The 16,281-nt window shown below is 36.5% G+C and overlaps 1 pseudogene; it reads left to right on the top strand.

The window, feature by feature from the left end:
* Nucleotides 1-6,742: 6,742 nt before the first annotated feature.
* Nucleotides 6,743-14,040, top strand: LOC103966497 (annotated as a pseudogene).
* The last annotated feature ends 2,241 nt before the right edge of the window (nucleotides 14,041-16,281 follow it).

Raw genomic sequence — 16,281 nt, 5'->3', positions numbered from 1 at the left:
TTGAACCTTGTGAAAGTGAAATCGAGAATGAGGAGCCATTGAACCATGTGAAATAAAAGTTTGAGATTGCCTTGGAGCTTGTTGTTGTGGTCGAGTCCATTACACTCCAACCAATAACCAATTATACCCCAACACTTAATTGGCTAGTAAACAATATTATTATTATTATTTTTTTTTTTTTTGGTATTTTGTATTTTGCGGTGTGTTTCGGTTCCAGATATTAGGAACCAAAACCAAACTATTTTTACTCCTTTCAAACTGAAACTATTTCAAAACTACAAAAAATCGAACTATTCGGTGTGATTCAATTTGGTTCGTGTTTCGGTTCCAAGTGCCCACCCCTATGATAGGTTGCTGTCTTTGAATTTTATTGTAAATAAAAGATCAATTTGAAGTTTATTCTAAATAAAAGATCAAAGTGCACCGTATTACTCCTTGCGACGCAAAATCACGTCGGATTGTGTCTTGATCTGGGCTAAAATCTAAAATATATTCCATGTTTTTGAAAAACTCGTATGGACTATAGCCCAGTAGCCCAAAACGTAGGTCAGTCCCAATATGGAACCTAAAGTTCCTTGAGACTTCCAAAAACCCATGTTCAAACATAATGTATAGGTGGTTAATTGATCCTTTTTTCCCTTGATTGAGCTCGTATTCCATATCCTGCCTTTCATTCAAGAATTAAGCATCTAGATGCATAGTCCGGTCTTTCTTACCGTTTTGTTTTGAAAATGTGCAGAAGTTGATCAGTTCAATACATTCCAATATATGAACAGAGAGCTAAATATTTATGTTTGACTAAAGGTATGCATAGTCCAGTCTTTCTTAAACACTACTCTAACATCAAGTTTGGATATCCAAGATGAGGTTTAGGAGGAATAATAGCAAGTGTCAAAAATGCATTGGATGAATTCTAAGATTGCCAGAATCAATTGATTAAAAGTTGGTTAGGTTTACCAGTGTAGGTTAATTAGAGCTTAAGTAATTATGTTTTAGTTATTCTTGATCCACATCAGTATAATTCTGTGTTCAATTCATTCAAGAGCAATCAAATTATTGTTAGTGTAAGAAGAAATTGAGCTATGTGAGATGTGACTCACAAATTTTAATAGAGAATGGAAGAATTAACAAAAATGGAGAAGATGATGCAATAGAGAAAGTGTGACTAGAAAAAATGACTCTGCAAAATTCTTCACACACTTTCATTCATCACTAAGTGAGAGAGGAATATCTCTCTCCTCTTAACCGTTTACATTTCTGTTTTGGCAGTATTCAAAATTACATCCAAACAATCCTAGTCATCCATCTTACACCTTATGAGATGAAGACACATGTACATTTACTTATTTAAGACCTATGAGACTTAGATAAGAAAACAAACACACAATTTAGCTAATCATCCTAGCAATATGAGCTAGAAATACAACTGCCTCATCAGATCACAATTTACTCACTAGCAGCTCCCTTTAAATTGTGAACCGATTTAACTCCAATAAGTTCCCTAAGATAGGTGAATTGCTCCCTTGCTAATGCTTTTGTAAAAATATCAGAAACTTGCTCATTTGTAGAACAATGAACCAGGTCAATCACTCCTTGCTGCAATGCTTCCTTTATGAAATGATATCTTCTGTTTATATGCTTGGTTTTCTGATGAAAAATAAGATTCTTAGTGATAGCTATGGCTGAAGTATTGTCACAATCATTGGTGTTGTGACTGTTTGCATTTCACCAAAGTCTTCCAAGACAAATCTTAACCAAGTAGCCTGTGTTGTTGCTTCAGATGCATTGATATACTTTGCTTTATCTGTGGATAATGCAATACATTGTTGTTTGAATGAAGACCAAGAGAAAACCCCACTGCCAAAGGTTAAAGCATACCTGGATGTGATTTTCATATCATCCTCTGAACCACTCCAGTCACTGTCACAGAATCTCACTAAGATTGCTCCTTCACCTTTCTTGTATTCCAAGCCAAAATCAAGAGTTCCTTGAACATATCTTAGTACTCTTTTTGTTGTCCCATAATGCTTATTAGTAAGGCAATGCATAAACCGTGATAATAGACATGCAACATACATTATGTCAGGTCTAGTTGTTGTGAGATACAACAAACTGCCTACAATTTGTCTATACTGAGCTTTATCTGCAGCTCCACTTCCATCTTATTTTCTTAGTTTATCACCTGGAACCAATGAAGTACTCACAGATTTACAATCCTGGAGTCCAAATTTCTTCAATAGAGATGAAGTGTACTTTCTCTGGTGAATGAAAATACACTCCTCAGTTTGCATTACTCTCATACCAAGAAAATGATGTAAGAGTCCCATATCAGTCATCTCATATTTGTGCATCATATCAGATTTAAAATCATCCATAAACTTTTAACAACTTCCAGTATATATTATATCATTAACATAAATTGATACTATAATCATTTCTGAGTCTCCCTTACACTTGGTATACAGAGTTGCCTCACTGATGCTTTTCTTAAACCTACATAGTGTAAGATATGAGTCTATCTCACCATACCACGCCCTAGGTGCCTGTTTTAGACCATACAATGCTTTATGCAATTTGTAAACCTTATCTTCCTCTCTTTGCACAATAAACCCTTCTGGCTGATCAACATACACTTCCTCTTCTAACACACCATTCAGGAATGCTGATTTCACATCCAGTTGAAACAGTTTCCATTTGTTCTTTGTAGCCAGTGCAATCAGTGTTCTAATTGTGTCTAACCTTGCAACAGGTGCAAAGGTTTCATTATAGTCTATTCCTGGCTTTTGTGCATAGCTTTTTACAAGAAGTCTAGCCTTGTTCTTTTGAGCTGACCCATCCAAGTTCAATTGAGTTTTGTACACCCATTTCACTCCAATCACAGGTTTATCATATGGTATTTTCATTAGTTCCCAAGTTTGATTTTTCTCAATCATGCCAATTTTATCTTCCGTTGCTTTCTTCCATCCTTCATCCTGTGCAGCTTCATTATAGCACTCTGGTTCAATGATATACACATGACATCTTTCATAAATTTCACTCAGATTTCTATATCTCAAAGGAGTATTATCAAACTGAGGTGTAGAAATTGAGCTGCTTGATTCACCATAGTCAGTAGGTGGACAGTCTGCAATTTGAATCTAAGAACCTCCAGAAATAGTTGGTTCCATGGAATCTAAACGTTCATCAACTTCATTCATTTCCAGAGATTCATTTGCAAAAAATGGAATGCACACTTCCTTGACCTTATGTTTTTTCCAATCCCATTTGCCATTTTCATCAAAAATCACATCCCTTGAGAGTATCACCTTCTGTGTTTCAGGATTCAATAATCTGTATCCTTTCTCACAAGTGCTATATCTGATAAAGATACCAATAACACTAGTTTCTTCAAGCTTATGTCTCATTTTTCCTGGAATAAGAGAATAACCCATTGAATTAAACACTCTCAGATGCTTGATCCTAGGTTTTCTTCCACTGAACTTCTCAAAAGGTGTCACATTCTTCAATGCTTTTGTAGGGCATTTGTATAGTAAATACACATATGTAATCACAGCTTCACCCCAAAGATTATAAGGAAGACCTTTCTCATGAATCACGCATTTAGCCATTTCCACTATAGTTCTGTTTTTCCTCTCTGCAACTCCATTATGTTGTGGAGAGTATGCAATGGTGAGTTGCCTCTCCAAACCCAAAGCTTCACAGAACTTTTCGAACTCATTTGAGGCGAATTCTTCTCCTCTATCCATTCTCAATTTCTTCACAGAATAGCCACTTTGAAGTTCCAGCCTTGAATTTCTTAAATACATGGAAAACATCTGACTTGTGTCTCAAAAGATATATCCAGCACATCCTCGAGTAGTCATCAATGAATGTAACAAAGTATCTATTTCCATTTATTGTTGGTGTTTGCATAGGACTACACACATCTGAGTGTATGAGCTCCAATGGTAGACTTGCTTTCCAAACTGATTCCCTTGGAAAATACTCTTTGTGATTCTATCCAAATGCACATCTTCACCGTCATGCATTTTAGGTAATCCAAGAACCATATCATGCTCCTGCAATTGTTTCAGACTCCTATAATTCAAATAACCAAACCTTTTATGCCACATTGTACTAAACAGATGCATATTAGTTTTCAGTGCCAATTGATCATTTGATTTGAACACAAGTGGAAAGCATCTATTCCCCTTTTGCTTCATACTAACGACTAAATTTGTCAGAGTTCTGTCATAAAAAATATCCACCTTATAATCACCAAACACCAGGAAATACCCATGTTTAGTCATCTGTCGAACACTAAGAAGGTTCTCTGCCAGTCCAGGTACTAACATAACTTATCTTTTGTACCTCTTCCCCTTGTCAATATCAATAACCAAGGTTCCTTTGCCTTTCACATCAGCCAGAACCCTTGTGTCAACTTGCACTTTTGCCTGAACACTTCTATCAATGTCCATAAGTAACTCTTCTCTCGAGGTCATATGGTTATTGCACACACTGTCTATATACCAGGCATCACTGGCAGCTTTCACTTCATTTGATTGCTTCACCATGAAAAGATTTCCAGGTTCTCCCACCTTGTTTGCAAAGTTTCTTTGCTCTCCCGCTTTGTTTGCAAAATTCCCTTGCTGAACATTCTTGTTAAGATTGCAAACTCTGGCAATATGACCAAGTTTTCCATACTTGTGACATTTAATCTTCCCTTTCAGCCAACATTCTCCATAGTGAAGTTTATCATAGTATTTACAAGCACATCCGTGTTATTAGCTTCATTCCTTACATCTAGAGTAAGCCTGTTAGTCCACTGTTTACCTTTGAACTTGAAGTTCTACTGAGATTTTGATCCACCAGTATTGGTATGTTGATTATCAAATTTACTGCTCTTAGATGAAATATCTAAGCTAGCAAATGCACGTTCAGTGCTACTCTCTTCATGTATGGTTAATCTTAGTTCATACCCTTTCAATGTAGCAACCACATCTTGTGCATCAATTTCATCAATATTTTAGTGTTTGCTGTAACAGAAGCAATACTGTCATATGTTCTGGGCAAACTAATCAACAACTTTTTCACAATTCTTTGATTACTAAGGCCTTCTCCATAATTTCCCATTTGATTTATCAAATCGAACAATCTAGCTAAATATGCAGCTAGAGATTCACTTTCACTCATACGGGTATACTCAAAATCACGACACAGACCTTGTAATTTCACAGATCGTACCTGTTTGTCCCCTACATACTCTTGCTTTAGAATACCCCAAGCTACTTTCGCAGTTTCCAAAGTTGCAATGCATGGAAAAATTTGATTCGATTCCACTCCCTGAATAATTCCAAGAGCCCTTGCATCCTTGACTAGATTTTCACTATGCAACTTCTTCTCCGCCTTAGTGAGCTCTCTTTCCTCCTTTGCTGAAGTAGGAAACCCTCGCTCAACAATGTTCCATAACTCGTGGGATTAGAAAATTGTTTTCATTCGAATCTGCTAGAAATCGAAACTTTCTCCATTGAATACCAGAGCTCGAAGCTCCCTTCCACCAGATCCAGCCATGTTAGACTTAGATCACACCTTTCTCTACTATTTCTTTGCAATGATGTGTTGCAAACACTCGCTCACTATCTCTCACAAAATCAACACCCAGAGATTTTAGACCCAACCTGGCTCTAAGGCCATGTTAGTGTAAGAAATTGAGCTCTGTGAGATGTGACTCACAGATTCTAACAGAGAATGAAAGAATTAACAGTACAAAAATGGAGAAGATGATGCAATAGAGAGAGACTAAGTAGAAAAAATGACTTTGCAAAATTCTTCACACACTTTCATTCATCACCAAGTGAGAGAGGAATATCTCTCTCTTCTTAATTGTTTACATTTCTGTTTTGGCAGTATTCAAAATTACATCCAAGCAATCCTAGCCATCCATCTTACACCCTATGAGATAAAGACACATGTACATTTACTTATTTAAGACCTATGAGACTTAGATAAGAAAACATACACACAATTTAGCTAATCATCCTAGCAACATGAGCTAGAAATACAACAGCCACATCATATCACAATTTACACTAACAATTATTATGAGCTTTATTTCTTCTTCTCTCTCTATAGTTTCTCTCTCTAAGTTGATTCTTCTTCATGCTTCAATTCTGCTGAGTTAATAAGGCCCATGGCCACAGATGAAAGTAAAACCTGCCAGCTTATCAACAAACTCAAATTGATTCATGACCATTGATCCAATAGCACATTTTGAGATAAGCTAAATACACCATGCATGCTGCTGTCAAGTTCCACTATATTAAGAGTAATACTATTTATACCATGTTTTTGTACCACATTTCTATACCACTTTAGGTGGCATCTGATGTGGACAACCACATCATTTGAAAAATTTTCAAAACCCAAGGAAATGAAGGAGAAAGACTCCTCATATACCACAATCATCATTTAATTAACTAATTTTTCTTAATTATTAGTTTATTAAATAATAAACTAAATTTAAAAATCTGATTAATTCAAATGATGTGGCTGTCCACATCAAATGCTATCTAAGCTGGTATGAAAATGTGGTACAAAAATATGGTATGAATAACATTACTCATAATTAATATACGGACCCATGACTTAGTTATCAAGAACCAGGACCCCACTGACCCAATCACCAATTATGATTTCCAACAAATTCAAACAATTTAAGATTCTAGAGAAAAGTAGGTCGACCTACATGTGGAGAAAATTTTTTGTGTACCCACAATGTCATTTTTAAGGACGGGACTCTTCTGGAAAAGAGGATAAGCACGGTGATAGTAGCTAGCACACTGATCGTCCCATTCCTATAAAGTAATCTCCATTTGTGCAAAACTACAACACATTTGTGACTTTGGCGTAATCAGAAAATACAGAAGTATGTGTTCCACTGTAGAATCTGCCAATAAGCCTCATGCGGTTTGTATTCCGGCTCCTGCGCAGAGCCATATAAAGGCAATGCTAAAACTAGCCAAGCTCCTTCACACTAGAGGCTTTCACATAACCTTTGTCAACACAGAGTTCAATCACAAGCGCTTTCTTAAGTCTCAAGGCGCCAAGTCTCTTGATGGCTTGCCGGATTTTCGGTTTGAAGCGATCCCAGATGGCCTTCCGGATTTGGATGAGGATGCTACCCAAGATTTCACTTTGCTTGCTGAGGCCGTCATGAAAGATAGATTCTTGGCTCCGTTCCGCGACCTCCTTGTAAGACTCAATGAAAAGGCAAGCTGTGTTCCTCCAGTGACTTGTATTGTTTCAGATGGATTTATGTCCCCATTCGCCATCACAGCTGCTGAAGAATTTGGGCTCCCTATTGCCTTGTTCTTCACTATTGCTGCATGCAGCTTCATGGGGTTTAAACACTACCGCGCTTTGATCGAAAAGGGACTTGTACCACTCAAAGGTGAGACTGATATCAATTAATTAATGACTCTTAATTAGAAAATTAGCGTAGTCTTACGTTTATTCCTCAATTCCAGTCAAGATAGCACACACATAAATAGTTTGTTATTTTTCGTGTCTAGGGTTAAGTTAGTGAGCAGGCAATTGTAAATCAAATATAGGAATACTACAAGATGCTTTCCTCCTTAATTTGTTTTCCTTTTATGTGTAATGTCCAACTTTTTTTCCTTGAAGCTTTCAAATTAGGTGCATTATTCTGTCCCTTTAATTAGTTGCATTAATTTGAATATATATAAGTAGGTACATTGGTTACTACAGCTATTACTTTTTATAATTTTGTAGGACACAATAATACATACATACATACATACATACATACATATATATATATGTATATATATATATATATATATATTCCTTGGCAAAAGTAATGCACCTCATCAAAAATGTTATTCTTATCAACAAATTTTTAATAAAAAACACACTTAATGAAATTTTAGTAATAAGAAATACAAAAATGTTATTCTTACCATCAATTTGTACAATCCCTTTAATAGAGATGAAACCTACATTTGTTGGTGAGCCTACCTCTACTAAAGAGATGGTATAAATAAATGTTAATTGTCACGCTACTCTAAGAAATATTGTTTCTTAAAAACAATTAATTTCTAGAAACAGTGGTAACTATTTCAAAAACATGTGACACTGTTTCTAGAAAAATATATTTTTTATAAATTAAAAAAAATTGAGTGTTTTCCATGAATAAAATTTCATGAAAATAATTTAAGATATATATATAAGAGAGAGAGGGGGGCAAGGTGAAAGTGGAGAGAGGACGAGAACCGGGAGAGAGAAGAGGGGAAGAGAGAAGACGGAGAAAGATAGGTAACAAAAAAAGAGACATAAATCTGGTGGAAAGAGAAAAAAAGCCACGTGAAAGATGAGAGCTAGAGAAAGAAAGTGTGCATGGTAGTGTGTCGAGTTTGCACGTCAGCATGCGTAAAGTTATTAATATTGTATAAGATTGATTATCTTTTTATCTATTTATCTGTCAAAATAATCTGCTAATTAGAGCTTATCTTTGGGCTTAATTTTCTGATATCATTCTTCTTACTAAGGAGGAAAATATATATTGTATAAGATTGATTTACAAGGAAGGAAACACCAAATAATATCTATCCTAATTACATCGTGATTACAAGGACCCAAAAAGGTAACTAAGCTAATTTCAAAGGTCAACTCTCCAATACTCCCCTCAAGTTGGTTAAGATGTCCGCAATTGATCCTCTGACTTTATGAATGGGAATTGAATAATATTCCCATCCAACTTCTCCTTAATGAAGTGTCTGTCAACTTCCACATGTTTCGTGCAATCATGCTGGATTGGATTGGGTGAGATATCAATGGCTGCTTTATTATCACAAAACAAATTCAAAGCTGACATTGAAGGACACCTGAGTTCTGTGAGTAACCTTCGAAGCCATAATAATTCACATACTCCTTTTGCCATACCCCTGTATTCCACTTCTGCACTTGATAAAGCAAATACTTTCTGTTTCTTACTTCGCCAAGTCACTAAATTTCCCCCCACTAATGTAAAGTATCCAGATGTGGACCATCGATCAGTAATATTCTCTGCCCAATCTGCATCGGTATAACCTTCTATCTGGCAATGACCATTCTTGGAAAACATGATGCCTCTACCCGGGGAGGACTTTAGGTACCATAGAATGCGTTCAACCGCACCCATATGAGTGTCACTCGAGAAATGCATAAATTGACTTACAACACTTACTGCATATGCAATATTAGGCCTGGTATGAGATAAATAAATTAACCTCCCAACTAACCTTTGATAACGATCTCGGTTAGTGGGAACTTGATTAGGGTGTACATCAAGATGGTGATTTTGGATTATAGGGGTGTCAACTGATTTACAATCAAGCATTCCGGTTTCGGCTAACAAGTCAAGAACATATTTTTTTTGAGATAGAAATACACCTTGTTTAGATTGAGCTACTTCTACACCCAAGAAATATTTCAATCCACCAAGATCTTTCATCTCGAACTCACTTGCTAAATAATCTTTCAGCTTTGAGATTTCCTCTTTATCATCACCCGTAACAATCATATCATCCACATAAATAATAAGTGCTGTCAATTTACCCATTTGACGTTTCAAGAAAAGTGTATGATCGGAATTGCTCTGCGTGAACCCATACTTCCTTATAGTTGTCCGGAACCTACCAAACCATGCCCAAGGTGATTGTTTCACACCATTCCGGGTTGTGAAACCGATGCATAATCAGGTGGAATATCCATATACACTTCTTCTTTAAGATTACCATGTAAGAAAGCATTTTCACATCAAATTGTTGTAATAACCAATCCAAGTTAGCCGCCAACGAAAGTAACACTCTTACCTTATTAATCTTTGCTACTGGAGCAAATGTTTCTATATAATCAACACCATACGTCTGAGTGTATTCCTTGGCCACCAATCGTGCTTTGTATCGTTCAATCGACCCATCAACTTTGTACTTGATGGTGTACGCCCATCGACATTCCACTCTTTTCTTTCCTCGAGGTAGCAGAACTAAATCCCATGTTTGATTTTTTTGAAGTGCATCCATTTCTTCCTCCATTGCCTTGGTCCATCGATCATCAGATAGTGCCTTCTTCAATGAACTTGGTGTGCTATCATTGGATATTTGTTGTACAAAAGCTTTGCTGGGTTCTGATAATTTATGTGATGACATATAGTTGGCAATGAAATATTTAGAGGCTTTTGTTGTTTCCGGTGAATATCAATTGGGTGGCTTTCTCTGGTTGTGCCTGAAAGGTAATTGATAATTCGGAACATCGGATACATCAATAGGGATAGTAGATCTTACCTCAAGAATATTCTCAGGAGTATGATCATCTGGTGGTACTATATTTTAAGATGAGGGGGAGTAGTACTAGTAGAAGTTTCAAGATCGGCAAGTGGTAGCATTAGTACCATGGGTGAGGACGGCATTGCCGTGCCCGCTGGTTCTTTGGGCAGTGATGTTGCCTCTGTTGGCTGGGTTGGCAGTGTAGCCACTACAGGCTTGGCTAATAGTGGCAGCGGAAGATCAGTGCTAGCAACTAGGGTCTAAACCTGCTCCCCATGCAGTGTTTCCCCTTCAAAAGAAGGGTTGGAAGAAGCCGAAGTGTAATACATCTCAGACTTAGAAAAAGTAACATCCATGGTAGTATACATTTGAAATGAAGGATGGTGGTAGCAACGATACCCTTTCTGATGTAGTCCATAACCCATAAAAACGCAACGGATAACACATGGGTCAAGTTTTGTCCATCGATTTTTATGTAGATGAACAAAGGAAACACATCCAAAAACTCACGGTGAGAGCACTAAATTGGACTGTAAAGGCACGAATGTAGCAAGAACTTACAAAGGTGTAAGAAAGTTAAATACTTTAGATGGCATGCGGTTGATAAGGTAAGTGGCAGTCTGAAGAGCAACATCCCAAGAGGAGTGGGGACCATTCACCCCAATCAATAGCGATTAAGCCGTTTCTAATAGATGGCGATTTTTTCGCTCAGCCACCCTATTCTGTTGAAGAGTCTGAGGATACGTAGTCTCGTGAAGGATTCCGTGATAAATCATAATTAACATTTTCATCGCCATTATTAGAACGCAAAATCCAGATTGTAGTTGAATACTGTGTCTGAACCATGGTGTGAAATGTCTTAAGTGCCAAAAACACATCACTTTAATGCTTAAGAAGGTATAACCATGCCATCCGTGTGCAATCATCTATGAAAGTTACAAACCACCTAATACTAGATGAAGTAGTAATCGAAGATAGTCCCCAAACATCCGAATGAACAAGACCAAAAGGAATAACACTTTTATTAGAATTCAACGGATAAGAAATACGGTGACTCTTGGCATGTATGCAAGTGTCACATTTAAAGTCTGAAATTGAACAACCAACAAATAGATCCGGAAACATATACTGTAAATAATTAAAAGACGGATGACCCAAATGGTGTTGCCATAACCATATCTAACGCCGCTTGTGATCAACGGCTTCTTGGGTGAGATTGACCCGTCCTGTACTGACATCATCCACAAAATAAAGATCCCCCCTCTTAGTACCATGACCAATTATCTCATTCATGAGAATATCCTGAATAAGACAAAACTTTGAATACAATAGTACACAATAGTTCAATTGCTTAGTAGCTTGGCCAAAAGACATCAGTTTATGCTTTAGTGAAGGTACAAGTAGTGTATGCGGCAAAGAGAGGGTAGTTGTGAGGCGTACAGTGCCAGCGCTAGTTACCGGTGAGGTGACACCATTAGCATTAGTAATATTTCGTCGAAGTGAAACAGTATCACAAGCTAAATTAGTAGGGTCATAGGTCATATGGTCTGTGGCACTGGAGTCAATGATCCAACTAGATTGAGTATCACCATTATTCATATTAAAAGCATAACCACAGTTACCTGAGGACCCCGGAGGCATGTCGGAAGAACTCGAACAGGAAGAGGATTCATGGTAGGGTCGGTTAGGGTAGTAGTGTTTAGGGTTGTAATGTTTAGTATAAGGGTAGGATTGGTTAGGATGAGGTTGTTTTCATCGTTGAGTGGTGGTAGGTTCTCCATGGGAAGGCCGAGTTTGCTTGAGGGAATGGGTAGAGCAAAAATCCTAGGATCTCTGTTCTAATACCATGCTAATTAGAGCTTATCTTTGGGGCTTAATTTTCTAATATCATTCTTTTCACTAAGGAGGAAAATATATATTGTACAAGATTGATTTAAAAGGAAAGAAACGCTAAATAATATCTATCCTAATTACATTCTGATTACAAGGACCCAAATAGGTAACTAAGCTAATTACAAAGGTCAACTCTCCAACATAATCTACATTATGCCTATGAATATAAATATGATTATTTATCCCTGTAAATATAATTAGATATTTGATTAAGTAAATTATTTTGGTATACCTATAATTTTCCAGCTATGTTATATTCAAACTAATGTACCTAATCAAATTATTAAAGTCTTCTTTTCCAACCTATTGCGTCTCAGGTTCAAACCCATCATACTCCCTTTACAGTAAATTAGTGTAGAATATTGCTGTATTAAAAAAAAAAAAAAAACTAATATTACTAATCAGATGACTAAAATCAAGATTTTTCTGACAGTTGGTTCTAATGAAAATCTGAATAATTAATGGCACTCTGTTTAGACATGATAAAAAAGGTACAGGAAGAAAAATTGACATTCTGCCATTCCCAATTTTTCTTTTGCTACTTTATAACATTGCCAAGTTTTACGACTTTGTTTAGGGAGATGTTATTTTATGGAGATGTTATTGATACTCTAAAAACGTTATTTTGCACTATTTTGCTACTTATGAAATGTTTGGAGTGCAAAATAATTTTTTTAGCTTGCCAATAACACCATTTGCTAATTAACTGCTTGTTTATAGACATACATGCAAATGTAATTCTTGTTAAATTAATTAATTGGTTTTTAATGTAGATAAGAGCTATTTGAGAAATGGATTTTTGGACAAGGTCATCAATTGGATTCCAGGAATGAAGGACATTCGTTTGAGGGATCTCCCAACTTTATTCCGAACCACAAATCTCGATGACACCATGCTTAACTTGTGCATGAACGTAACTGATGAAGTTCACAAGCCTCAGCAGTTATTCTTCTTACTTTTAATGCGTTGGAGCAAGATGTTTTGCGTGCTCTTTCATCTATGCGTAATATTCCACCTGTTTATACCATCGGCCCGATCGAATTACTTCTCAATCAGATACCGAAAGACCCTTCGAAGTTTGGTGGGTACAGTCTATGGAAAGAAGAAACTGAGTGCCTCCCATGGCTCGATTCCAAGGCACCAAACTCAGTTGTTTATGTGAATTTCGGCAGTATAACGGTCATGACACCGGAACAACTTGTGGAGTTTGGTTGGGGACTTGCAAATAGCAAGCTTCCATTCTTTTGGGTAATTAGGCCTGATTTGGTTATCGGTGAATCAGGGATTTTGTCACCTGATTTTTTTGCCGAAACAAAAGAAAAAGGCCTAATAGCAAGTTGGTGCCCACAAGAGCAAGTTCTAAACCATCCATCAGTTGGAGGGTTTTTAACACACAGTGGTTGGAATTCAACCATGGAGAGTTTGACTGCTGGCGTGCCTATGCTTTGTTGGCCATTTTTTTCTGACCAGCAAACTAACTGTTACTATACTTGCAATAAATGGGGGATTGGCATGGAGATTGATAACGATGTCAAGAGAGATGGAGTACGGAAGCTTATTAAAGAGTTGATGGAGGGAGAGAAGGGTAAGAAAATGAAAAATATGGCCATGGAGTGGAAGAAACTAGCAGAAGAGGCTACTGGTCCACTTGGTTCTTCATCCACAAACTTTGACAACCTAGTGAATAATGTTCTATTAAGGAACACTTAGATGTTATACATCAGAATAATTATCTAATTTTTCTGTGATTTAGTTTGTTGCTATGGTGTAAAAAAAAATGTTGCTTTGGTTGGTCTTAAGGCTGTTTGGTATTGCTATGATTTCTAAAAAAACTGATTCTGTTGTGCTGTGAGAATAAACAGTTGTAAAATAAAGTTGTTGAGTGTTTGGTAAACTTTTTTTTATTTGAAAAAGTACTTTTAACAACAACAAAAATGTGTCTAATTGTGTTGTGAGAACAAACGCTAATCTTTTCGAAAGCACAACTAAAACTAACACCTGAAGCCCCAAGAGAGCAATTTTCTTAGAAATATCACTTTTAAATCTTGTCTGCATAGAATGGAGATTGATTGGAGGAATAGAGAGAACAACTTGTAGTTGCTCATGATGGAATTCATGTACCACATATGCAGATTCATCATTATTTGTTAAGCCTGTTGGCAATTTTGTAGTAATTCTACTATACTATATGTTGATACCATTATCATCACAGGGTGTGCATCACAAGCTATCAATGAGGTTATTCACTCTCTCACTCAAGAATTTGATATTAAAGATTTGGGGACCACTTCATTATTTTCTAGGAATACAAACCTTGCATAAAAAGGATGGTTTGTTTCTGTCTCAGGATAAGTATGTCATATATTTACTTACCAAATCTGAGATGTTGATGTCTAAAACCTACACTACTCCATGTTTACCATACAATAGACTATTGAAGGATGATGGAAAGCCCTACAATAATCCTGCATTGTACAGAAGCTTGGTTGGTGCACTACGATACCTGACATTTACTAGACTAGACATTGCTTTTGCAGTGCATCAGGTCTGTCAATTTATACAGTGCCCTATGGAATCTCACTTTATGGCAGTAAAGAGAATTTTAAGATACTTAAAGGCTACTCAGGGTTGTGGCATTCATTATGTCAAGGATCATTGGATGTCATTGCATACAGTGATGCAGATTGGGCAGGTGACCTTAATGACAAGGAGGTCAATTACTGGCTTGGTTGTTTTCCTTGGTTCCAATCCAATTTCTTGGTCCTCAAAGAAACCAAACACTATCTCTTGCTCATCTACTAAAGTTGAATATAGAGCTCTGTCAACTACAGTTGCTGAAATCGACTGGATTAAACAACTATTGGTTTTCCTGCAAGTTCCTTTTTTTTGGTAAACCTCTTCTATTTTATGACAACTTATCAACTATAGCTCTCACTTGCAGTCCAATTCAGCATCAAAGAGCAAAACATATTGAGATCAATGTGCATTTTGTTTGAGAGGGAGTTGCCAAATAGCAAGTGCAGGTCCATTTTTTCTCTTCAAATAAGTAGTTTGTTGATATACTCATTAAAAGATTGTCTTCACCATTGTTTCAAACACACTATGCCAATCTCAAGCTCAGTTTCTCTACCCCTGAACTTGAGGAAGGATGTTAAAAGCATTAAGATACATTCGTTATAGATTTGATAAGTGTCAAGAGATTAAGAAAGTAGTTCAGTTTGTTAGAAGTGTAGCTTAGAGTGTAAACCATTATAGCTATGATATATATAGCTTGTAATGTACTATTGTAATTCATTAAGAAGATATCAATACATGCAGAAGATTTCTTCCTTTCTAAGCTTTCTCAATCCTTTCTTTCTCTTTATCTTTGCTCTTACTGTAAGTTCTTCAATGGTTAATATCATGAAGAAAGTTGAGGTTTCACCATAAAACCAATTGGCAATAAGGGGAATAGCCACCTTACTTGTAAGCACATGTAAGGTCCTCCTCTCATCAATGTAGGATTCATTCTCAACACGCCCCCTCACGTGTGGTAAATTTCAAGCCTAACGCGTGGACAACACAATAGGGTGAGACATGAAGCGCGTATGACCCTTTGGCTTCACACGTGGGATAACTTGACTCTGATACCATGAAGAAAGTTGAGGTTCCACCATATTAACACCAATTGGCAATATGGGTAGTAGCCCATCTTACTTATAAGCCCGTGCAAAGTCTCTCTTCTCATCAATGTGTGATTCATTCTCAACGCCACCAAATTTGTTTTTTTCCTGCAATTCTTTTTTCTTTTTTCTTTTTTTCTTTTCTTTCTTTTCTTTGTTTTCTTCCTCAAACTCATAACTAAACTAAATTAAGAAGAAAAATCAAATAAAGCATATAAGGCTCCATGATAAAAGTTACACCACAAACATTTTCAATTCCACTCGAACTGAAGGACGAAGTATATAGACAGATAAAAGTTCACCACATGATCAACAATTTCAACAAGAGAAGATAGCACAATATCACCATCTAAAAGAGTAGTAATTTTGGAAGAAAATGCCTACCATGAGCATAAACATTGAAAAAAGCAGCAAACCATTTA

The sequence above is a fragment of a genome, unplaced genomic scaffold (assembly GCF_019419815.1).
Source record: "Pyrus x bretschneideri cultivar Hongxiangsu unplaced genomic scaffold, Pyrus_bretschneideri_v1 Contig13, whole genome shotgun sequence".
Taxonomy (NCBI): Eukaryota; Viridiplantae; Streptophyta; class Magnoliopsida; order Rosales; family Rosaceae; genus Pyrus; species Pyrus x bretschneideri.
This window is presented reverse-complemented; position numbering and strand designations above follow the sequence as displayed.